At 39.5% G+C, this 12657-nt stretch overlaps 1 protein-coding gene across 7 annotated transcripts in view; it reads left to right on the forward strand.

Annotated features, from left to right (window-relative positions):
• The window catches only part of SLC4A7 (solute carrier family 4 member 7), a 107243-nt gene that overhangs the window by 1035 nt on the left and 93551 nt on the right, over positions 1 to 12657 (forward strand). The gene's annotated exons all lie outside the window — the stretch shown is intronic.

The following is a 12657-nucleotide window of genomic DNA, read 5'->3' on the forward strand; positions in this document are numbered from 1 at the left end:
GGTGTCCTGAGCTGTCTGGTGCTCCTTCTCTAACTCATCTAGCAAAATCGCGTTTCCTACTGAGACTGGCTTTGGCTTCAGGGTTAGAAGGGAATGGGGATGGACTTAAGGCCGGTGTTCCCATTTGTGATGATGGGTGAATGGCCCATGCTCAAGAAGCGGACTTCCTGCTTTCATTAGAGCACATGCGTCTGTCCCCGCAGTTGTGTCTCCTTTCCAAGTTCGTGACTCAAAGGAGATGGAAGTATTCTAAATTTTCCTACTTCTAATTTTTACTATGCAACCAGCAAAGGCGGGAAGGTTGCAGGGAAAATTGTCCGGTCTTTCAGAAGTAAGAGAAAAATTACTTCTATGTTTTTATTCAAGAGTTGTCTTTAAAACTGCCTGCCGGCTTTCCCTTTTAACTTTCAGGATTATTGTTAAGGTTATGGAAAGTAGTCATTCACGAGTTTAGTACGTTCATATAAGTTCTCTAACAGAGGAAAACTCAGTCACCAGACAGTGAAGTCATTTAGCAGTGTTTATTGGAAGATCATTCACAGTGATGGTAATGGAATACTGCAAACTCATCCTAAATAATCTGTAATAATAATAATAAATAATAATTATTATTATTATTATTATGTTGGTACAGAGTCTCGCACTGTCGCCCAGGCTGGAGTGCAGTGGTGCGATCTCGGCTCACTGCAACCTCCGCCTCCCGGGTTCAAGCCATTCTTCCGCCTCAGCCTCCGGAGTAGGAGGGATTACAGGCACGCACCGCCACAGCCAGCTAATTTTTTGTATTTTTAGTAGAGTCGGGGTTTCGCCATGTTGCTCAGACTGGTCTGGAACTCGACCTCAGGCAGACCGCCCGCCTCCCTCGGCCTTCCCAAAGTGCTAGGATTACAGGCGTGAGCCACCTCGCCTGGCCTTCTGTAATTCTTTGTGTTGCCTTTGAATTTTGAATAAACTGTTTTATATCACTTTCTCTGTGTGTTTCAAGTGTGATGTTGTCTGTTCTTAATTTCAATCGAGCAGTAAAGTGCATTCGAGTTTTCACAGAGCTGGGTAGAAACTATGGTGTGTTGTTCTCAAGTATTGCCTGCCTAGCTACTAGAGGAAGCATATGATAAGGCCATTGCCCTCCAAATTATTCATTCATTGTAATAACACTTATTTGGACTAGTATTTATGCTATTTAGACTGTTATTTACGCTACTTACTGTAGTGTCCAACAAGGCAGAACCAACTCCATCCTAATATTTATTTATATATTTTTGAGATGGCGTTTTGCTCTGTCGCCCAGGCTGGAGTGCAATGGCCTGATCTTGCCTCACTGCAACCTCCACCTCCCGGGTTCAAGTGATTCTTCTGCCTCAGCCTCCCGAGTAGCTGGGATTACAGGCATGTGCCACCACACCTGGCTAATTTTGTATTTTTAGTAGAGACGGAATTTCACTGTTGGTTAGGCTGGTCTCAAACTCCTGACCTCAGGTGATCCACCAACCTCAGCCTCCCAGAGTGCTGGGATTACAGGCGTAAGCCATGGCACCCGACCCAACTCTATCCTGATAGAAGTGATATTTGAGTTGGGAGACAGATGACAAAGGAATTACTAAACACTGCTGTTAGTGACGTGGTAGGGGAGCACTTTAGGAGGGTAAACCTCCTAAGTCTTTGAGAAGATAAGGCTTGGCTACAGTTAACATATATAAATAAATAATAGAAATCAAATACAGTAAACTAGCATATGGTCTAAGAATAGAATGGGAGAATAGTAAAGCTGTAGGTTGAACTGACTTGAAAACAGGAAAGAGGAACTATTGGCGTTGGTAAAATCTTCGCTCACCCAGTTTTGGTAAATGAAAGTCATAAAAGAGAGATTATGATATTCATCAGTCATAATTCTAACTTGCAGCAGACTGCTCAGCAGCCAAAAAAGTAGAACAAATTAATATTCATAAAATCTCATCTTAGATTTGTAATTATGCAAAAAAATGTGGAATAGATTGGTGGCAGTTTATATTACTCTGAAATTGGAGCCCATCTGTTTCATAGTTTAGCCTCTATGGTTTCTTCTGCTCCTAAAATTCTATAATTTTCACTGATCAGGGTGTTGGGATAGAGAGAGGAAAGTCATTAATCTTGAAAAAATGTAACTTGTCTTTTGCTTTTGCTATAAAGCCTCATAATTGTAAGCCTCACTAGGAATTGATTTGTCAGTCTTTTTTGTTGTAGTTGTCAGTCTTATTTTCCAATATAGGTTAAATCCTATTATAAATAGCATAGTTTAGAAGGTTTCTAAGTTTTAGCAGGTAATATACTTTCTTGTAAGCAGTGCATGATTTAACACAATTCTGATACCACTTACGTTTTGGGACCATGATATTTTTCCATGATTTTGTTATGATTTTATTCATTTTGCACATATTTATTAAATATCCTATAGGTGCTAGGTAATGGGGATATAGTCAAACAAGGTAGACAGAATTCTGCCTTTGCTGAGTTTATTTTGGCATATGGTGTGAACACAGTGATGGCATTTACATTTCTGCTTTCCATTTGTGAGTGCCAGTTAAAACATTTCATGAGTCTGTAAGAAATTTAAAAAAAAATAGTCATTAGAATAAATGACAGACAACCCAGTACTGATTGGCAAATGGAAGTTTTTTTTGTGGGTCTGTAAGTAGGCATTCTCTTTGAGGAACTGCAGTTAGGTATTGATACTAGGTATCGATACAGCACTCTAGGAATAGTATCAGGATTTCAATTACCCTTTTGCCTTATTCTAAGTATCTTTGGACCACAATCCATGGAGTTGTAATAAAGGGAGAGAGCAAATCTGAAGCTGTAGGACAAGGCTGGGTGCTGTGGCTCATGCCTGTAACCCTTGTACTTTGGGAGGCTGAAGTGGGAGGATCACTTGAGCCTAGGGGGTTCAAGACCAGCCTGGGCAACATAGTGGGACCCTGTCTCTACAAAACATAATTCCCCAGGTGTGTTGGTGCTTGCCTGTAGTCCCAACTACTTGGGAGGCCGAGGCAGGAGGATCACTTGAGCCTGGGAGGTTGAGGCTGCAGTGTGCTGTGATTATGCCATTGCACCGCAGCCTGGGTGACAGAGTGAGGCCCTGTCTCAATAAAAGATGAAACAAAGCTGTAGGACATTGATGAATTGTTTTGCCTGGTAATTGAGACTGGGAAGTATACAGGTTTTCTTCTAAGAGCTTAGAGAATTTTGTTACATTAGACTCTTGTCGTTGAATAGGTTAGAATACAGAGCCAAAGTAACCTGGTATTGGAGGAACCTGGTATATTATTTTAGTGGTATGTGGTATGCTAACCAATATATTCTAAAACTTTGCTAGTTATAATTGTCAACATCCTGTAATGGGTTGTTTTCTTCCTCTTTTCCTCCCCCTCCTTCTTACTGTATCTTACCACAAATATGATCTTAAAGTGGATAGGATCTGCAACTGACTAAACTGTGTGGGCCATTTAGGCGCTTACAGATATTTCCATAGGGTTAATGTTAAAGATTAGTTACAGATCAATGTAACTTTTGATTTATACTATAGTTTCTTGATGATTACGATTTCCTCTGTAGCTATCACTTTTTATGCATACAGTATTTTTAGTTTTGCAATGAGCATGTACATTCTAGCTTACAGTGAATTTTACCTCTATTTTCATTTAGCAGGCAATGTTGTGTATTTTGTTGCATTTTTGCAGTTTGGGAAAATTTAGGATTATTTGTAATTGTAATGGTGACAAATCATAAGAGGTCTTTGGTTGACATAGTCTTATGGTAGTGTTTGGCAGTGCTGCTGTTGACAATCTTCCCTAAGGCAGAGGGTTAGCTGATTAGAGTAGACTAGGTTGCTTAAATTAGTGACTCTTTCCTTCCATGGACCAGACATTTTCAAATGACTGTTAAAAGAAGAGAGTGGCCTAATACTTCTTTTTTTTGTTGAGGCAGGGTCTCATCCTTAGGGTTGCGCTAAAGTGGCATGTGGCACCATCATGGCTCACTGCAGCCCGGACTTCCCGGGCTCACGTGATCCTCCCACCTCAGCCTCCGGAGTAGCTGGGAATACAGGCACACCACCACGTCTGGCTAATTTTTTGTATTTTTAGTAGAGGCAGGGTTTCAACATCTTGCGCAGGCTGATGTCGAACTCCTTAGCTCAAGCGATCCACCCTCCTCCACCCGGCAAAGTGTTGGGATTACAGGCGTGAGCCACTACACCTTGCCGACACATCTTTTCAGTACTTGGTTTAGAAAGTTAATGTGTTTATGATATAGATTTGCATTTTATCTGGAGCTAATATGCCAATACAGACAGGTTCTAGTTTGGCATTTCTTTTTTTTTCCTAAGACAGGGTCTCACTCTGTCACACAAGCTGGAGTGCAGTGGTGCGATCTTGACTCATGGCAACCTCCGCCTTCCGGGTTCACTAGATTCTTGTGCCTCAGCCTCCCCAGCAGCTGGGATTACAGGGGTGTGCCACCATGCCCCCATCTCTTTCTCTCTCACTCTTTTTTTTTTTTTTTTTTTTTTTTTGTATTTTTAGTAGAGACAGGGTTTCGCTATGTTGGCCAGGCTGGTCTTGAACTCCTGACCTCAGATGATCCATTTGCCTCGGCCTCCCAAAGTGCTGGCATTACAAGTGTGAGCCACTGCGTCTGGCCTAGTTTGTTGGTTTTAAGCAGATTTTCAGATTTCTTCCAAAGAGGATGTTTTAAAATGTTTTAATTTTTCTTAAGCCATTTTAGTGAGTGTACTTAAGCAGTTTTCAGTATCAAGGGGTTAAAGGACAGTCCACTGTTAATAGTGAAATAGGGAAGATGCTTTAATGTTGTTGGTTTTTTTTTTTTTTTTTTTTTTTTGAGGCGGGGTCTCGCTCTTTCGCCCAGGAGTGCAGTGGTGTGATCTTGGCTCACTGCAACCTCCTTCTCCCAACCCGGGTTCAAGCGATTCTCCTGCCTCAGCCTCCCAAGTAGCTGGAATTACAGGCGCATGCCACCACACCTGGCTAATTTTTGTATTTTTAGTAGAGACAGGGTTTCACCATGTTGGCCAGGCTGGTCTCGAACTCCTGATCTCAGGTGATCCGCCCGACTCAGCCTTCCAAAGTGCTGGGATTACAGGTGTAAGCCACTGTGCCCTGCCCGCTTTAATGTTTTAAATGACCTTTTTTTTTTTTCCTCACTTTTCAGAGAATTTTATGTGAACTAGTGTCATGTGTTCTGATTCTGTTCACTCACATCTTAAGGGCAGTAGAGAAGTTGTCTTCTCCCTCTCTCTAGATTCCATGACTGTATTGCTTCTTTTCAGCCAGATTTCCCAATTTGGAAAAGCTGTCGAATTGTGTATCTTTTCTGATTAGGAACATGAGAAGGGGTTATACTTTTGACAGTAGATTCACACTTGGAAGATGCCTCTTTTGTTTCATTACAGAAAGGAGTGTGGAATGGTTTTTCAAAAGAGCATGAAGGTGGGCTCGTGAGCCAAGGTCGCTCCACTGCTCTCCAGCCTGCTGAGACGCCATCTCCAAAAAAAAAAAAAAAAAAAAGGCTCTGGGAAATCTTATAATAAATAAAGACATTAAACTTCGATGGGGAGAGAATGCAGCTTAATATTAAATGGTATTGCCAAACAGAGATCTTTGATTATTCCAGCCTAATGAGAAACGAGAAGGGGACGAGCAGTGGTTTGGTGTCAACCATGGGTTCAGATCTTAACTTAGCCTCCAATGGTAGGGCCTGAAAATTTTTAGAAAATCTCTTTCTGCCCGTGAGTTCCCATCTTTAACACAGAGATAATAAGTGATTAAATGAGAGACCTAATACAATGCATTGTTCAGAGTAGGCTTTCTCTAAAAAGTTACCTGTTCACTAACTTGCCACACAACAAAGGACAAAATCATAAATCTTACATTAGGATTTGCATAAATGCAAGAAACATGACATTCCTCCTGCCCAGTGCTAGGATTAGAAGAAGAGTACGGTAGAACTTTCAGGGGAGTTTCATTATTTATTCTGAGGGGCTAGAATAATGCTGAAGTTATTAATTCAGACTTAGCTGTAGTTGCTTCTTTCTATTTTTAAAAGGTTTTATTACATAAGTTTTGTGAATTAAGTTGCTAATGTTATAGAAATTAAGTATCTGAAATTTGCCTCTCTGCCTCCAGATTCCCAGATGGCTGGGGATAGAGTTTTCCTGGGTCATTCATTGCTAAATTCTCAATTAAGTCTAGCCTAGGGTCTAACACATTGAACAAATATATTTGTTCAATGGATGAATGTTAGGATGATGTTATTAGTCTGTTATCACATCACTATAAAGAACTACCTGAAACTGGGTAATTTATGAAGGAAAGAGGTTTAATTGACTCACACAGGTCTGCAGGCTGTACAGGAAGCATGGCTAGGAGAACTCAGGAAACAAACATGGCAGAAGGGGAAGTATGCAAGTCTTCTCATAGTGGCAGGAGAGAGAGAAGTGGGAAGTGCTACACACTCTCAAACAACCAGATCTCATGAGAGCTAATGAGAACAACAAGGGGGACATCTGCCCCCATGATTCAGTCATCTCCCATCAGGCCCCTTCTTCAACATGAGGGGATTACAGTTTGACATGAGATTTGGGTGGGGACACAGAGCCAAATGATAGCAGATGATACTACGACTCAATAAGATTTGAAAGTGAATATACTGCTGGTTAATTGTTTAGTCAAGTAATATGTTATATGACTTTTATTTATAGTATTAACCAATAAGAAAAAGGATGCTTCTTTGCTTGATACAACTGCCAGTAGAAGAGAACGTTTCTTGCCTTGGTTCCTTGAGTGAGAATGTTGAGTACATGCAGTAAATGTAAGCTAGATTGATTCCAAAGAGTACATAACATTTTTTAAACCTGAGAGAAAATTTTAGGCAAGTGAATATTAAGCACCATTAAAATGAAAATTTTATGAAAATTTATCCTATTTTCACCACTTTTAAATAAATTTACATTGATTGTTGGAAAACTGGGTATTTTGCTTAAATCTTAATACTCGTGTGATTTTACTTTATGAAAGGCAGTGACTTGATATATATGATTATAAAAACACTAATGACAAGCAATTTCAGAGTCTAGATGTCAGCTGTTATATGTATTGGTTTGAAATTATGCTATCCTATTCTTTAGAATTATTACATACATAATATAATTTTTTTTGTTCATCTGCTTTTAATTTTGTGATTTTGAGGTTTGCGAACCCTCTTCCTTCCTGGACTCTGCCTCCCTAACCTGCCAATCCATGCATAAATGTTTATACAGGTGCTGTAATTAGCCAATGCACTGACTCAGTAGAGTCTTTTCAGTAATATTTTGTCTTTATTTTTGTTTTATTCATAATTATTCCCAAATGACCTTGATTATAAAATGTCCAAGAGAAACTTCCTTATCCATTTTTGCATATGCTATTAGCAGTATCCTTGGAATAAGACTTTGTTATAAGCCTGTTTGTATCTGGGGAAGTTGGTCATTTGTTAGGAATAAGGGATTCATTCAGTCTAAAATTGGCCTTCATTTGGCCTTTCATTTTATCTTATTGAGCCAATTTATTCAGTAATAGGAAATTCAGTAAATAATCAAAGGCTCTAACCCTCATTTTCAAAACAAGGTAAAATTTGGAGGTGGCTTAACCTAGATGTAACAAGTACATGTTTGGGTTTCAGATATACCTGGGTTCCCTATTTCTAATCTGCCACTTAGGTGGCTTTGGGCAACTGACATCTTTGAATCTCACTTTTCTCATTTGCAAATTGGAATTACTATATTAAACTTACCTCGTAGGGCTCGTCTTAGGATCAGGTAGAATACTGTGTATAAAATACTAACTGTGCCTCTTGGAAACTTGCTATTAATAATCAGCCTGTGTTCTTATGGAGTATCCTACATAATAAAATTCTAAAAGAGTTTGTGTACAGAATGAGGAAAGAGAAAAAAAATCTTGACTATCCTTAAACCCCTGGTATTTAGATATTCTAGATAACTCTGTGGGTAGGGATTTGATATTGTTTTTGTTTTTTGTTTTTTTGTTTTTTTGAAACGGAGTCTCGCTCTGTTGCCCAGAATGCAGTGCCGCAATCTCGGCTCACTGCAGCCTCCACCTCCCAGGTTTAAGCGATTGTCCTGCCTTGGTCTCCCAAGTAGCTGGGATTACAGGTGTGCGCCATCATGCCTGGCTAATTTTTTTGTATTTTTAGTAGAAATGGGGTTTCACTATGTTGGCCAGACAGGTCTCCAACTCCTGACCACAAGTGATCTGGCAAAGTGCTGGGATTATAGGCGTGAGCCACTGCACCTGGCCTGATACTGGTTTATTGCCTAAAGCTTCACATTTTAAAGGATATGACATGTTGACAAAAATGTTTAAAAGCCTCATTAAAGCGTAATATAATTATCTTCTTTTATTTATTTTGAGACAGAGCCTCACACTGTCTCCTGGAGTCACTGTCTCCAGGAGTCTCGTACTGTCGCACAAGCTGGAGTGCAATGGCGTGATCTCGTTTGCCTTCTGGGTTCAAGTGTTTCTCCTGCCTCAGCCTCCCGAGTAGATGGGATTACAGGTGCCTGCCACCATGCTGGGCTAATTTTTTGTATTTTCAGTAGAGACCAGGTTTCACTATGCTGACCAGGCTGGTCTCGAACTCCTGACCTCGTGATGCGCCCTCCTCAGCCTCCCAAAGTGCTGGGATTACCTTTAAATGTTTTAGCCATTTTGACAAAATATTTAAAATGTGATTATATCTCTCCTTTTAACAATAGAGTACTGTCACTAGCTTTAGACTGTTTTTAAAACTTACCCTGTGTTTAACTGTTTTATCATTGAATTTCTTATCTGCTGTAGATTTGTTACTGATAACAAAATCACAGTTATTTAATGGGGATGATGATGGAGGCCTCGGTTATCTCACTTATTTACTCTCTGAGACACAAATTTTACTTCCTAAGACTGCTTTCTGATTCTTGGCTTGTTGTAGATACTTCATTCTGTTTTGATGAGATCTTACTGTATCTTTTTGATAATGTTAGACTCTCAAAATTTAGTGTACAGGGTATAGAAAGTCAGAGAGCTTAGCATAGTGTTCGGCCGAATAGGCATAAGATAGTTTCTAGTTGTTATTCTGTTGAGGCAGGATGATAATAAATTATACTTTATAAAGGGTTCGTAGTCATAGTTTCATCTTAAATTTACCATTTATATATTTTTTCTATAGTATGAAATAATTACCATGAATTTTTTTGGGTAAAGTGATAATCTAAATTTTGATTTGTGTACACATACAATTTGTGCACATACGCACTTTGTCATTTTATATATGTGTTTGGATCATTAGATAACTTTAAGATGTTTAGGAATTTCCAGAATAACTATGTAGCATTAAATTTTATTGGGTTAATATACTCAATCTGCCTTTTTTTTTTTTTTTTTTTTTTTTTGAGATGGGGGTCTCAGGTCTCACTCTGTCACCCAGGCTGGAGTGCTGGTATGATCTCGGCTCACTACAGCCTCCACCCCCCGCCCCGCCCTGGCTCAAACAGTCCTCCCACCTCAGTCTCCCAAGTAGCTGGGACTACAGGCGTGCACCACCACACTTGGCTAATTTTTTGTATTTTTGGTTTTGCCATGTTGCCCAGGCTGGTCTCGAACTCCTGAGCTCAAGTGATATGCCTACCTTGGCCTTCCAAAGTGTTGTGATTATGGGTGTGAGCCTGACCACAAGCTGCCTTTCTATTTTACAAAAGTGTGATTTCTCAAAGGGGTCATTAAAGTAGGAATTTTAAAGTAATTCAACTTGTTTTAAAGAGCCGGTCGTATATGTACTGACTTTATTAATTGCAATTTTTGTTTTTTTTTTTTTTTAAGAGATGAGGTCTTGCTATGTTGCACAGGTGAGAATGTGGTGGCTATTCACAGGCATAATCATAGTGCACAGGAGCCTTGAACTCCTGGGCTCAAGTGGTCCTCTGGCCTCAGCCTCCCAAGTAGTTGAGACTAATGGTGCATACACACATACCATGCCCAGCTTATCAATTTTTGAGATAGATATTTTCTTCCATTTTTTAAGCCGATTCTAATCTTTTTTTTTTTTTTTTTTTTTTTTTTTTTGAGACAGAGTCTCCCTCTGTCGCCCAGGCTGGAGTGCAGTGGTGTGATCTGGGCTCACTGCAACCTCCGCCTCCCAGATTCAAGCGATTCCCCTGCCTCAGCCTCCCGAGTAGCTGGGATTATTAGCTTGTGCTACCACACCCAGCTAAATTTTTGTATTTTTAGTATAGATGGGGTTTCGCCATGTTGGCCAGGCTGGTCTCAAACTCCTAACCTCAGATGATCCTCCCGCCTTGGCCTGCCAAAGTGCTGGGATTATAGGCATGAGCCACTGTGCCCAGCCTGATTCAATTCTTTTTTGAAAAGCAATTTCGATAGAGGTAAGATACAAATAGAAATTGTTTCATTGATTAGAAATTAAAACAGTATTTTAATATGATTCCATAGCAAAGTATAGGCCCATCGGAATGTGAATTCGTATTGGAGGTGTGATGGCAAGAGGTGGGAGATAAAGTCGTAAAAGGAGTGGAGGAAATTATTTTGAGATTAAATTTCGTCATTTCAGATCACGGCTAAAAATGCAAATTATACACTATATCATTGCATTCAATTTATTTAATTTTATTTTTATTTCTATATGTATTTTTATTTATATGTATATATTTTGAGACGGAGTCTCATTCTGTCGCCCAGGCTGGAGTGCAGTGATGCAACCTGTACAGATAGGGTTTCGCCAGGTTGGTCTCGAACTTCTGACCTCAGGTGTTCAGCCTGCTTTGTCCTCCCAAAGCGCTGGGATTACAGGTGTGCGTTGCTGCAACCAGCTGCATTCAATTTAAAAAAGACATTTTTAAATTTAATATCTTGTCACTGACTTCAGCTTATGTATTCAATTTTTATATAATTTATTTGCTATCATTTGCTAATTGAATTGGTTTAGCAATAAATGGCTTAAAAGGTTAAGAAATGAGTATTGACTGGATTAGCACTGAGGGATTGTTTTATACCATGCCAGTGCTTTCTTTGTTATGGTTATGAGATGTGAACAGTGAGGGGCAGTTTGAGATTGTAATTTGGTAGCAGTGAATTTCAGATGGGGGATTGCTGCCTCTCTGCTAATCTAGAATAAATAGCTGATTGGAGGAGTAAATACTGTTCATTGAGAAGATTTTCATATAAAGCCAGAATGATAATATTTTCAGCTTTTTCAATCGGCCTCACAGGAATGGCATATCAAGTGTAGAAGATGAGCATTGGTTGACAAATTTTTGTTGGGCCTGTTGGTTAGGAGTCATTTACTGTTTAATGCCTTCAGTCACTCAAATGTCAAAGCTTTTGCTTTAGTTTGTCATCTGAAACAAAGTAACGTGAACCACAGTTTATAAAATGCAGGCCTGGGACCTGTAATGGGAATTTTATTACTCACTTTGTTGATGGTGTATCTGTGATCCCAGCACTTTGGGAGGCCAAGGCGAGCGGATCACCTGAGGTTGGGAGTTCGAGACCAGCCTGACCAACATGGAGAAACCCCCATCTCTACTGAAAGTACAAAATGAGCTGGGGCATGGTGGTGCATGCCTGTAATCCCAGTTACCCAGGAGGCGGAGGTTGTGGTGAACCAAGATCGCCCCATTGCACTCCAGCCTGGGCAACAAGAGTGAAATTCACTCCATCTCAAAAACAAAAAAAGCTTCAAATTTGCCCCCTTTCACCTTGTTCTCCAAGCAGAATAGCTGTGGGGCTGAAATCCCGACTAGCCTCTGCCTGCTTTAATGTAGTTATTGTTAAATAAAATTCAGGAAGGATATACCCCAAATATTCATTTTCTGAATCTGTTCCTTACTGCAGATTGAATCTTTTCCAAACTGCAGATTGTGACTTACTAATAATTTATAAAAACAATTTAGTGGATTATAAGTGTTAGAAAAGAAAGGAACAGAATGGAGAATAGTGAGCCACCACGCCCCACCCCTAGTATTTCATTGAATGCTTATATTGTACCAGAAATGTTTCTAAACTATATTCATTACATGCAACATCTTGTTTAATTTTTTTTTTAGCCTATCATTTGTATAAGTATTGTTGTTACCCCATTATACAGATGAGGAGACAGATCCAGTGAGACTAAGTAATCTACCCAGCTTAGTAAGTAAGTGAAGAGCCAGGATTTCAATTTAGGCAATCTTACTAGATCTAGAACCTACATTATTATGATTACTATTAATTTCTTCCTAGAGCCATGTTGTCTAGGCTGGAGTACAGTGGCTATTAACAGGTGGCTTCAAAGCACAGTGCAGCTCTAATTCCTGGGCTCAAGCAATCCTCCACCTCAGTCTCTTGACTAAGTGTGACAGGTCAGCTTAGATCATATATTGTCTTCAGCCAAAATAAATTGGTTGACAAATTGCATTGCATGTTTATGTACAGTTTTTCAGTATCTAGTCTTAATTTTATCCTAATATAATATAATTTGTGGAGATAATTTTTTGGATTATGTCATTAATTAGAAGCTGTTGTCAAACAGGTATAGATTGTTTTAATCTCTTAATAAGAATTTATAAGGCTGGTC

The sequence above is a fragment of the Macaca thibetana genome, chromosome 2 (assembly GCF_024542745.1).
Source record: "Macaca thibetana thibetana isolate TM-01 chromosome 2, ASM2454274v1, whole genome shotgun sequence".
In the NCBI taxonomy this organism is placed as follows: Eukaryota; Metazoa; Chordata; class Mammalia; order Primates; family Cercopithecidae; genus Macaca; species Macaca thibetana.